The sequence below is a fragment of the Silene latifolia genome, chromosome 3 (genome assembly GCF_048544455.1).
Source record: "Silene latifolia isolate original U9 population chromosome 3, ASM4854445v1, whole genome shotgun sequence".
Taxonomy (NCBI): Eukaryota; Viridiplantae; Streptophyta; class Magnoliopsida; order Caryophyllales; family Caryophyllaceae; genus Silene; species Silene latifolia.
Genome location: NC_133528.1, coordinates 65,622,685 through 65,634,982, shown reverse-complemented (window position 1 = coordinate 65,634,982; position 12,298 = coordinate 65,622,685). Strand labels below are relative to the sequence as shown.

General features: G+C 37.8%; 2 long non-coding RNA genes across 2 annotated transcripts; both read right to left on the bottom strand.

Annotated features, from left to right (window-relative positions):
• Positions 1 to 1,044: 1,044 nt before the first annotated feature.
• LOC141646121 (uncharacterized) lies at positions 1,045 to 3,457 on the bottom strand. Its single transcript, XR_012545357.1, has 3 exons — positions 3,319 to 3,457; positions 3,163 to 3,223; positions 1,045 to 1,168 (listed from the first exon to the last, which is right to left on the bottom strand). It is a non-coding gene; the product is annotated as an uncharacterized LOC141646121 (long non-coding RNA).
• A 3,717-nt stretch (positions 3,458 to 7,174) lies between these two features.
• Positions 7,175 to 9,575, bottom strand: LOC141646120 (uncharacterized). The gene is made up of 3 exons (XR_012545356.1): positions 9,437 to 9,575; positions 9,281 to 9,341; positions 7,175 to 7,286 (listed from the first exon to the last, which is right to left on the bottom strand). It is a non-coding gene; the product is annotated as an uncharacterized LOC141646120 (long non-coding RNA).
• Positions 9,576 to 12,298: the final 2,723 nt, after the last annotated feature.

Genomic DNA, 12,298 nt, shown 5'->3' with positions numbered 1-12,298 from the left:
AATGATTTCAATTAATGTGTAGTGCTTTAGCTTAGTGTGGGGATAGCAATTTCCTAGGCTATTCATGCCTTAGTAGTGCCCCCACAATGAAGAACACGAGATTTTGAAAAATGGAAAAATGACAAGGGATAAGCAAAGTACACGGATGGAACCGAATCCGGGTAAAAGGGGTAGAATCCGAGCGGATTCAAGAGAATCTGCCCGTCTTCAGGCAATCCGGGCATATTGGGTAGAAGACGCCCGTTCATCATGAGCTGAATTTTTGAAATTTCTGACTGTCAGCAAATCCGGGCGTCTTGCAACAGAATCCGCCCGTCTTCAGAAAGACGCCCGTCCTGAAAGGAAAGACGCCCGTCTTTTTGGCTAAGAAAACAAGAAAAATCCCTGTAAAGGAATCCGCCCGTCTTCACTGAAAGACGCCCGTCCCGCGTTTGCAAATCCGAGCGTCTTTGTTGAAAGACGCCCGTCTTTAGGCGAGAATTTCCCAACCCAGAACAGGCAGAATCCGGCCGTCCTGAAGGAAAGCCGCCCGTCTTCCCCCTGCATTTCAAATTTTTTGGGTTTTTATAAACCCCCTCCCACATTCATTTCTCCTTTTCCTCATTCAAAACACTACTCATAAACCCCATAACTCTAAAACCCTCATCCTCTCCATCACAAAAACAAGATTCCTCAACAACATTCACCAAAATCAAATCAAAACATCCTTTTAACAACAAATCAATCACTCCTCTTTCACCAAAAATCAAAACCAAGCACAAAATCTTCAACCTTTGAGTCGATTTTTGAATTCATAAAGGCAAAGCCTTTCACCTTTAAATCGATTTGGGTACACTACAAATTGAAGATTTTTCACTCTTTTCTTGGTTTAATCATCAATTGTGACACCCCGCGATAAAGCGGAAAGTATAACTAATAAATTAATGCGGAATTTAGTGAGATTTTAACAACTTTTAAATTACTAACTAAAGATTAGCACGCGGGTGCCACTAACGAAAAGAAACAAATACTACAATAGACAAATTTAGGTTATTACAACCCAAGTCTAGAAAGCGGGGAAAAGATATCCCACGAATAAACAAATAAAGGGTTTCTAAACTAGAAACTAAGGTCCAAGGGTTAGTTCTCGCTAGCCCACACGTCTTCCCCACGTAAGCATCTTCACCACCTGTCATTCATGTAAACATGAACGCCACAGTCAGTGGGGAGTAACTCAAGGTTCTCCCAGCCAAAATATGTCGAAAAGCAGATAACAAACAACACTTAATCAAACATATTAATCATGCAACATATGTGAACCATGAAGAATAAGGAGATATAATGAACAATCATGGTGAAACAGGCATAATACTTTCTTAATAGAATAGGCATGGTATATGAGGATGAATGTACAATTAAGGAATAGAATCACCAATTCAACCCACTCATGTGGACACGACTCAACAAGTGTAAGACATATACTTAGTATGAACTCAAACAAGACAACCCTCTAGAGTCCAACCTCTTGGTAGGACGACGATCATAATACGGTCCTAGTCTAAACCTGGCCAGACTCTCGGGATGGACGACACCCGATTCGACAAACGATATAAAATCGTATCCAAGACTCAAAACATGGTACACCTAACCGTGCCCGAAAGTCGAGTAACCCCAAATCGGAACCTTGTCACCTAACCGTGACCCCCGGTCCGAAGAGGCGGAAGGAAAATAGCCCAACTCGGAAACAATGGCACCTAACCGTGACCCAATGTCCGAGGGCAAATAAATAAGGAATGTCAAGTAGTCACACAATGTAAAATGTCACACTTGAGTCACAATAGGAGTAAGAATGATCATGCAAACATCATATGACACGGGACTATAAATGTCACATTCATACTCATGGCTTGCATCTCACCATGAGTACAGATGGGAACATTAATCCCAACGATCATATCGCAACTAGAGGGCTTATAGCTCACCTCTAGTATCCGATAGGACCAAGACTCTCACAACAGAACAATTCAAGACATTATCAAGAATATGAATCTTACAAGTACTTATAATAAATATCTCATACTTGTATTATATTAATGAATATTCCATTTTATAATTTAACATGCCGGTTAAATAAATTATAGCAAGTGATAATGAATAATTTACGTTATATGAAATATACGGGATAAAATGTGACCAAGTCCAAGTGACCCATTTATGAGCCCAATAAACAAGTTATGAGGAGTCCAACAATTAAATCACATTAAGCCCAACAAACGAGATATGTTAGACCCAACTTAATACTCATGTAAAAACAAACATATAATCATGTGAAATCCAACAATTTGACCATGTGAGAGAAATATATATATAAAGAACAATGTTTAACGGATTACGTTATATATAAAGCACGAGACGGAAATTAATAATATTTTACATAAACCAAATTAGCGCCGAATGCACTCGTAACACGAGTGTGGCCCAAAAACTACAAGTCAAGCCTAACTACTAAACATGTTGAGCCCAAAACAACTAAGAAATTGAGCCCAAAAGAAACAAGGATTTGAGTCCAACCTTTAAGCAAGAATGAGCCTAACCATCAAACAAATATGAGCCCAAAACATGTTATTCATAAAATACTACTAAGTCACAAAAGCAAGGAGAGGCTAAGGGAGGAGTACGCACTCCCAACCGAGACCACAACTCGACAATGCCGAGTCCTGGCTGAGGCCGTTCAACCCACAGCTATCGCCATGGCCACAGCCACTCATGGTCAGGCTACAGCCGCGGCCGAGCACAGCCCCTCACGCCACCATTCCCGCTCAAGAACCACCCTCTAAACAGAGAATAAAAACAGAACTACGACAGTCCCAAAACAGTCCGTGGGTTGCAATGACACCGTTCCCAAAACGGACTAAACCCTACCGTGTTCACAACTACTCGAACAGCAGCCAACAGTCGAACAAGATGGAACACATCCGACATACCAACAAAGGTCGAATCCTCTTAAACGAAACGAGCCAAGAAAACAGCCGTTCAAAACATGTAAAATACTTGCTAAACTCACACTATTAACCATACACATGAAAGTAAACATAAAGAACACGACTTTCACATACAAGGGGGTTAAAAACGAATTTATAGAGCGAAATATCGACCCATTGTCGAGTAACCTATCACCGTTACCTTATCCTCGCGAATTCCAGAGTAAGAACGTCCAAAACACGAGCCTATCCTCAGTCTTCAACTAAAAGGGAAGAAAAACGAGTAACAAGGGTCACAAAACCGAGTTTGTAACAAATTGTCCATTTCGAAAATTCAACAAAGTTAAGACTTTCTTACCTAGAAATGAGGAGGAAGAAGAGAGGAAGCTAATGGTGTAAAAATCATGAAATTTGGTTGAGAAACGGAGGCGGGATCTATGGTTGAAGGTAGACGAAAATGGTGTGTACGGGTTTGTTGTTGTTGCTGCATATTGTTGTTGTTGTTTGTTTTTACGCAGGAAGAAGAAGAAAAAGGAAGGAGAAATGAAAGGAGGTGGGGACGCGCGGTCAACAACAACAACAAATAATAAAAATAATATATAATAATAATAATAGTAGTAGATATTTAGAAGGTGGGTGAGTGTGTTGTTGGTTTTTGATTGGTCCAGATTAAAGTGGGTAAAAAGTGAAATGTGACGGTCTATAGCTAGACGGAATAAGGTCTCGAGTTTAGTTTAACTTGAGACGGAAACTAATATTATTACTGTCACCATTATTATCCGACCAAAAATACGTATATATATATTATTGTATAAATTATGACTCAAAGATATAATTTAATAATACGTACTTTTATAAAAATGAGCTGTTATATATTACTTTTATAAAAATCATGCTTGACATTAAATTTATTAAATTGAGTAATTCAAAAATATGAAATAAATAAATCAAACGGTTTAATAAATTTTAAATGTCCAAATAGGAAATTCGCGGGTGTTACAGTCACCCCACCTTTTAAAAAGTTTCGTCCTCGAAACTTGAAAGTAGAAATGAAAGGTTATATAAAACAAAACTGGAACTTTGGAATCGGTAACCAAAACATTTAAAAGGTTACTTATCGTAAGAATTAAAAATTCTTTCAAAAGTTTCAAATAAAATTTTCGACAGAACCATATTCTCATCAAAGGAACGAAAGTGTTCTCGTTACGTATTCAAGAACATCACGTTCCAAATCAAAGATAAGGTAAAAAGGCAAATCATTTGTATAAATCAAAATCTCAAAACACTTTCAAAAACATTAATGAAGAGTTTTCAAAAGTATAAGTCTCATTCATGGAACGAAATTGCTCTTGTCGTGCACACAAGAACGCTAACTTTCCAAGTCAAAGACAAATTTAAAACAAAAATCATTCGCCGACAAGCGTAGGACAAGTTATTAAACGTCTCTAATAACGAGTTCTAACATCCGATCAACGCTAAAAATTAAAAGAAAAGATAATCTACTCAATTTTTCTTTTGCAAACGCCAAAATAGATATGAAGGTTTCACTTTTAACTAAAAAGGGAATCAGATTCCTGAAAATGTAACATTATACTTTGACAAAGAAATCATAAACAGATCAAAGTTAACAGAAATTGGATAAAATTTAAAGAAATCTCGGGTTTAACAATTAAAATCATGATAAAGAAGTCTATACTCAAGGAACAAATATGGAATTAAATCAAACTTTTATTTTCAAAATTTTTATAATAAGTAAGGTTTTGTAAGAGTAACATAAACTTTTAACAACGAAACAAAAATGGTAGCTTGAAATATCTAGGAATTGTATGAAATGAAAAGCAATTTAGACAACATAAATACCAATTACGCTAAGAGAGTCCAAACTTAACCAACAAAAGAGCTATGATGAACTCCATAGGGCAAGAATTGAAGTCAAAACAATAAGAATGTCAAGGGTAGAGTTTTTATAGGTCACTAGCATCAAACTTAAGGGAGGAGCAAGATGAAGCGAGGAAGGAGGTATGAACGGTAACACTTATGGTCAAAGAAGAAGGGAAATTAGACAACAAGGAAACGCCAGGTACTCAAATCTCAAACAACAGCATCATCCTGAACGGTTCCGAAAACTTCCTAACAACAAAACTCATAACCACATCACTTCCAAGGATTTCCTCAAAACTCTTATGTTACTTCATCCTAAGCTATTCCCTGAAACAAGGTACCCCACTATAAGTGTGATTCCATAACTCTCAAATATAAATCATCTACAACGATTCCCACAAGACAAGGTCAAAATTACTAAAAGAGTTACACTCATAACCAACTATCGACCACTATGAGTTCTCACAATGGTAAAATCCTTAATCAAAGATCATAATCCCAAGTCCTATATATTTTCCGACACTCCAATCAAAATCTTATTCGCACCCGAATTCGCAAGCATAGATGATCACATTCCCCAACTCATAAAGACCACCAACCAAAGAGTAAATAGGTTCGTTATACAATTTTTCCCACTCAACTCAACTCAAGCTCCACTAATCCAAATTTGACGAAATAAAGGCTCACAAAGGATCCTCAAAGAGCATCTCACTCGCTCTACAACGTAGCCAACAATGCCATCACTCCACTAAAGAAACAAAGAGTAATAACTTGGTCAAGAAATGATAGGGAATTTCAAGGGGATACATGAACATGTCAAGATGTGAGACTAAAAGAGGCGAATTATAAAGATAACTAGTTAACAACCAGTAAGAGATATTAGAATTAGGGAGGTATTCAAGACAAGGAAATAACGAGTAAACTTTTATACTTAAGAATTAGATCCAACTAAGATATGAACGAAGGGAAGGAAAACGATTAATGGTACGAAGGAGGATTTTAAGGCTTAAACTATACGCTTCCTAAGGCTTAAGGTTCTCTCTAACAAGGTCTCACTTATTAGGGTATTGTACCTTCATAACAAAACGACCAAATCCCAAAACAAGGGTCAAGGTAAAATAAACGCTCGCTTAAGGGTTGATAAATCGGTTAGATACCTCTTCCACCTATCTTATCACATATTAGGATTTCCCTAAAGCAAATCTACCACTCAAGTATAAAAGCACCCATTTATCTCAAGTACTTGACACAACCTCAAGGTTTTAAAACCAAATAATGAATTAATGAAGACTTCTCAACAAAATTCTTAAGGAACAACTGACATCAAATCACATCACCAATCTATACGGGATCATTAACATCTAAAAATGGGTTTTCTCCCAAATTCATATCCTAAACTTATCTCATGTTTACTCCTAAGGTAACGACGCTCAACCTACTAAGCTTTCAAATCCCAAACATAAACAGCGAAGCCAAGTTCTATAACTTTAATCACATAGGCAACTTATTCCTAACACAAAGAATCCACCAATCAATTATACTCACTTTGTCAAGGAACTAGGTATAAGAATCACTAAGTATGTCTCATCATATTACCTAAGTCTTTCTAACATCACGACCTCTCAAAACCAGGGTTAAGGGTCAAACACAAACAAACTCCACAAAAGTCAAATTATCCAACTATGGTTAGCATTCCACAAAGGAAAGAGTACTATAAAAAGGTGTTAAGGGAGGATAAACAAGGAACAAAGCACAAGTTAGGAGTACAAGAGTAACTTTCAAAGTAGAACAGAAGAGAGTTTAGAAGAAGGATAAGCACCAAGAGATAAAGAATAAGGCAAGGTACACAAGGAATGAGAAACATCTTCGAGGAAGTAGAAGCATTCTTCAAAGTTGAAAAAATCTTCAATTTCCGGCAATAGGCACCAAAACTTGATCTTCACGACGGTAGGTTTACGGTTATTGATCCAAGGGCACAACAATTATTAAATGACAATCAACAAACATGTTAGAACCTAACAAAGAGCAAACACACTACAGACTACCATCTTAGGTCCTTAAGTCTACCCATCTTTCATTCATTATTCAAGGTCAAGTTCAAATTAAATTTGGGGTACACGTGTGTGCGTCGGGAGCAACATATGCTCTGATACCAACTGTGACACCCCGCGATAAAGCGGAAAGTATAACTAATAAATTAATGCGGAATTTAATGAGATTTTAAAAACTTTTATATTACTAACTAAAGATTAGCACGTGGGTGCCACTAACGAAAAGAAACAAATACTACAATAGACAAATTTAGGTTATTACAACCCAAGTCTAGAAAGCGGGGAAAAGATATCCCACGAATAAACAAATAAAGGGTTTCTAAACTAGAAACTAAGGTCCAAGGGTTAGTTCTCGCTAGCCCACACGTCTTCCCCACGTAAGCATCTTCACCACCTGTCATTCATGTAAACATGAACGCCACAGTCAGTGGGGAGTAACTCAAGGTTCTCCCAGCCACAATATGTCGAAAAGCAGATAACAAACAACACTTAATCAAACATATTAATCATGCAACATATGTGAACCATGAAGAATAAGGAGATATAATGAACAATCATGGTGAAACAGGCATAATACTTTCTTAATAGAATAGGCATGGTATATGAGGATGAATGTACAATTAAGGAATAGAATCACCAATTCAACCCACTCATGTGGACACGACTCAACAAGTGTAAGACATATACTTAGTATGAACTCAAACAAGACAACCCTCTAGACTCCAACCTCTTGGTAGGGCGACGATCATAATACGGTCCTAGTCTAAACCTGGCCAGACTCTCGGGATGGACGACACCCGATTCGACAAACGATATAAAATCGTATCCAAGACTCGAAACATGGTACACCTAACCGTGCCCGAAAGTCGAGTAACCCCAAATCGGAACCTTGTCACCTAACCGTGACCCCTGGTCCGAAGAGGCGGAAGGAAAATAGCCCAACTCGGAAACAATGGCACCTAACCGTGACCCAATGTCCGAGGGCAAATAAATAAGGAATGTCAAGTAGTCACACAATGTAAAATGTCACACTTGAGTCACAATAGGAGTAAGAATGATCATGCAAACATCATATGACACGGGACTATAAATGTCACATTCATACTCATGGCTTGCATCTCACCATGAGTACAGATGGGAACATTAATCCCAACGATCATATCGCAACTAGAGGGCTTATAGCTCACCTCTAGTATCCGATAGGACCAAGACTCTCACAACAGAACAATTCAAGACATTATCAAGAATATAAATCTTACAAGTACTTATAATAAATATCTCATACTTGTATTATATTAATGAATATTCCATTTTATAATTTAACATGCCGGTTAAATAAATTATAGCAAGTGATAATGAATAATTTACGTTATATGAAATATACGGGATAAAATGTGACCAAGTCCAAGTGACCCATTTATGAGCCCAATAAACAAGTTATGAGGAGTCCAACAATTAAATCACATTAAGCCCAACAAACGAGATATGTTAGACCCAACTTAATACTCATGTAAAAACAAACATATAATCATGTGAAATCCAACAATTTGATCATGTGAGAGAAATATATATATAAAGAACAATGTTTAACGGATTACGTTATATATAAAGCACGAGACGGAAATTAATGATATTTTACATAAACCAAATTAGCGCCGAATGCACTCATAACACGAGTGTGGCCCAAAAACTACAAGTCAAGCCCAACTACTAAACATGTTGAGCCCAAAACAACTAAGAAATTGAGCCCAAAAGAAAGAAGGATTTGAGTCCAACCTTTAAGCAAGAATGAGCCTAACCATCAAACAAATATGAGCCCAATACATGTTATTCATAAAATACTACTAAGTCACAAAAGCAAGGAGAGGTTAAGGGAGGAGTACGCACTCCCAACCGAGACCACAACTCGACAATGCCGAGTCCTGGCTGAGGCCGTTCAACCCACAGCTATCGCCATGGCCACAGCCACTCATGGTCAGGCTACAGCCGTGGCCGAGCACAGCCCCTCACGCCACCATTCCCGCTCAAGAACCACCCTCTAAACAGAGAATAAAAACAGAACTACGACAGTCCCAAAACAATCCGTGGGTTGCAATGACACCGTTCCCAAAACGGACTAAACCCTACCGTGTTCACAACTACTCGAACAGCAGCCAACAGTCGAACAAGATGGAACACATCCGACATACCAACAAAGGTCGAATCCTCTTAAACGAAACGAGCCAAGAAAACAGCCGTTCAAAACATGTAAAATACTTGCTAAACTCACACTATTAACCATACACATGAAAGTAAACATAAAGAACACGACTTTCACATACAAGGGGGTTAAAAACGAATTTATAGAGCGAAATATCGACCCATTGTCGAGTAACCTATCACCGTTACCTTATCCTCGCGAATTCCAGAGTAAGAACGTCCAAAACACGAGCCTATCCTCAGTCTTCAACTAAAAGGGAAGAAAAACGAGTAACAAGGGTCACAAAATCGAGTTTGTAACAAATTGTCCATTTCGAAAATTCAACAAAGTTAAGACTTTCTTACCTAGAAATGAGGAGGAAGAAGAGAGGAAGCTAATGGTGTAAAAATCATGAAATTTGGTTGAGAAACGGAGGCGGGATCTATGGTTGAAGGTAGACGAAAATGGTGTGTACGGGTTTGTTGTTGTTGCTGCATATTGTTGTTGTTGTTTGTTTTTACGCAGGAAGAAGAAGAAAAAGGAAGGAGAAATGAAAGGAGGTGGGGACGCGCGGTCAACAACAACAACAAATAATAAAAATAATATATAATAATAATAATAATAGATATTTTGAAGGTGGGTGAGTGTGTTGTTTGTTTTTGATTGGTCCAGATTAAAGTGGGTACAAAGTGAAATGTGACGGTCTATAGCTAGACGGAATAAGGTCTCGAGTTTAGTTTAACTTGAGACGGAAACTAATATTATTACTGTCACCATTATTATCCGACCAAAAATACGTATATATATATTATTGTATAAATTATGACTCAAAGATATAATTTAATAATACGTACTTTTATAAAAATGAGCTTTTATATATTACTTTTATAAAAGTCATGCTTGACATTAAATTTATTAAATTGAGTAATTCAAAAATATGAAATAAATAAATCAAACGGTTTAATAAATTTTAAATGTCCAAATAGGAAATTCGCGGGTGTTACATCAATGGCAAGGACAAAGGGAGCAACAAAAGCAACAAAGGCAAAGGCAAAGACACTCTCATCAAGGCAAAAGAGTCTTCAAGCAAAGAAAGCATTGGCTATGGTGGTAGCTAGCCCAAACTTGGAAGTGCAACAACAACAACCTCCCATGGGAGCAACAACATCTACTACTCCGGAAATTGATCAACTTTCGAACTATCCGGAGGTAATTTTCATTTCTAAATCCCATAGGGACACTTTTGCCAAGTATGCTAGAAAAGCATTTTTATCCACCAAGTTTATTTGTGAAGATGCCTTAGATAATTTGGGTGTCCTTGAGCAAACTAGAGCCTCCTTTAAAGCCATGGGGTTGGAAAAATTGTTTGAATCAAAAGAATTGACATACCCCTCCCTTACCTTAGAATTTTTGAGTTCTTTGAAAGTTAACAAGGTTGAGACTATGGAAAACATCGAGTTCCTTCTAGCTAATTTTAGTAGGCGCATCTCCTTTAAGGAAATGGGTGAAGCTTTGGGTCTTGATGATTCACCGAGTTATTTCAAGAATGTTGGCAAATATGACCCCGCTCCTCTTTGGGAGGCGATTTACGGAAGGAAATTTGAGAGCTTTCATGCTAGTCGCGCTCTTTTAGTCCACCATCCGGGCATTAGAGTGTGGCACAAGGTCATAGGAAACACAATCATTGCAAGAAAAGACACCAACCATTTCACCAAACTCGATTTTGTTCTTCTTGAGTCGGCTTTGAACATTGGAAGGGAACACACCAAGCCTTTCAACTCTCTAAGGCTTTTGGTGGATAGATGGCTAAACATTGATTGTGGGAAGCAAGGCACTACCGTTATTGTGAATGGCGGTCTAGTCACTATTCTAGCTAAATACTTTGATCCTAACTTCAACAAGGATAACAAGTATGAGGCGAAGAAGGGTGGTCATCTCATTGATATTGATACTATGATAAACAAATACAAGTGGGTCTATAATAACCCTCTTGACACCAAGTATGGATGGCTCACAAATGAGGCTAGATCGTTTACTTTGCCTTCGAAGATTTGTCTTTTAAGTGTCCACCGGACCAATTATCTCCTTCCCCTTTCAAAAGAGGCCGAGTATATTATCCGACAACAAAAGGGTGAAATTGAAATGCCCTCATCTTCCATTGTCACACCACCCTATCCTTTCAAAGTACAAAGAGTTCAAACCCGAAGGAGTCAAAGAAAGCAAGGATTATGTGACTCTTCTTATGCAAGAGATGCACAATCAAGCCTTCAAAGACCGGGAAGATGCTTACTTAGCTCAATATCCACCCCTCCTACACATAGCTAGGCAAGGACTACTTGATCCTTCATATCCTTTGCCTAGTTGGGCGGATAGAGAAGTCTTCTTTCCGAGTGCATCTAGGGGTGAGCTTCCGGGTGACAATGAGGTTGTTGGTGATAAAGATGATGATGATAACATTGATGAAGAAGCAAGTGAAGAAGGAGAAGAGGATGATGAGTAAGGTGAAGAAGAAAGTGAAGAGGGAAGTGGCGATGAGTCCACTTCTAATGAGGAAAGTGATGATAGTGATGATATGATGGAAGATTAGCAAGCTTTGGAGGCTCCTACCCTCTCGAGGTTTGTTCTACTTCTTTCTTTGTTTTATTTACTTTTCTTGATCATTGTTGGAGTAGTCCTAGCACCATAGAGGACTAGCACCTCGGCCCCATTGAGGTGCTCTCATTTTATTGTTCCCACCTTTCAAAATCCAAAATGACAAATTAGTTTCATGCATTGCATAGTGTGTGCATGAACTACACCCAACCTTAGGACATTAGCAATAATGTCTAACTCGGTTTGGGGAAGTCAATGCATACACAACGGGAGGTAATCTAAATTATCCTCTCCGTCATAAACAAAAACAAAAAACCATGCATCATGTAGTGTAGATTAGTGTAGCTTGCATTTTGTGTAGAAATCATGCATCATGTTTGCATAATTTCCCATCATTTTGGCCATTGAGGACAATGCCCATATTAGTGTGGGGATGGGGAATTCTAACTTAACTTCTTATTCAAAAATCCAAAAAAAAAAATTGAAACATTTCGAAAAACCATAAAAATTATTGTATATATTGTGTTTTTTCCTTTGTAGTGTAGTCTTGTATATATTATTGTATATATTGTGTTTTTTCTATCCTTGTTCACATTGATCGACTACGCCACATCCGAGACATGAGGATATTGAAG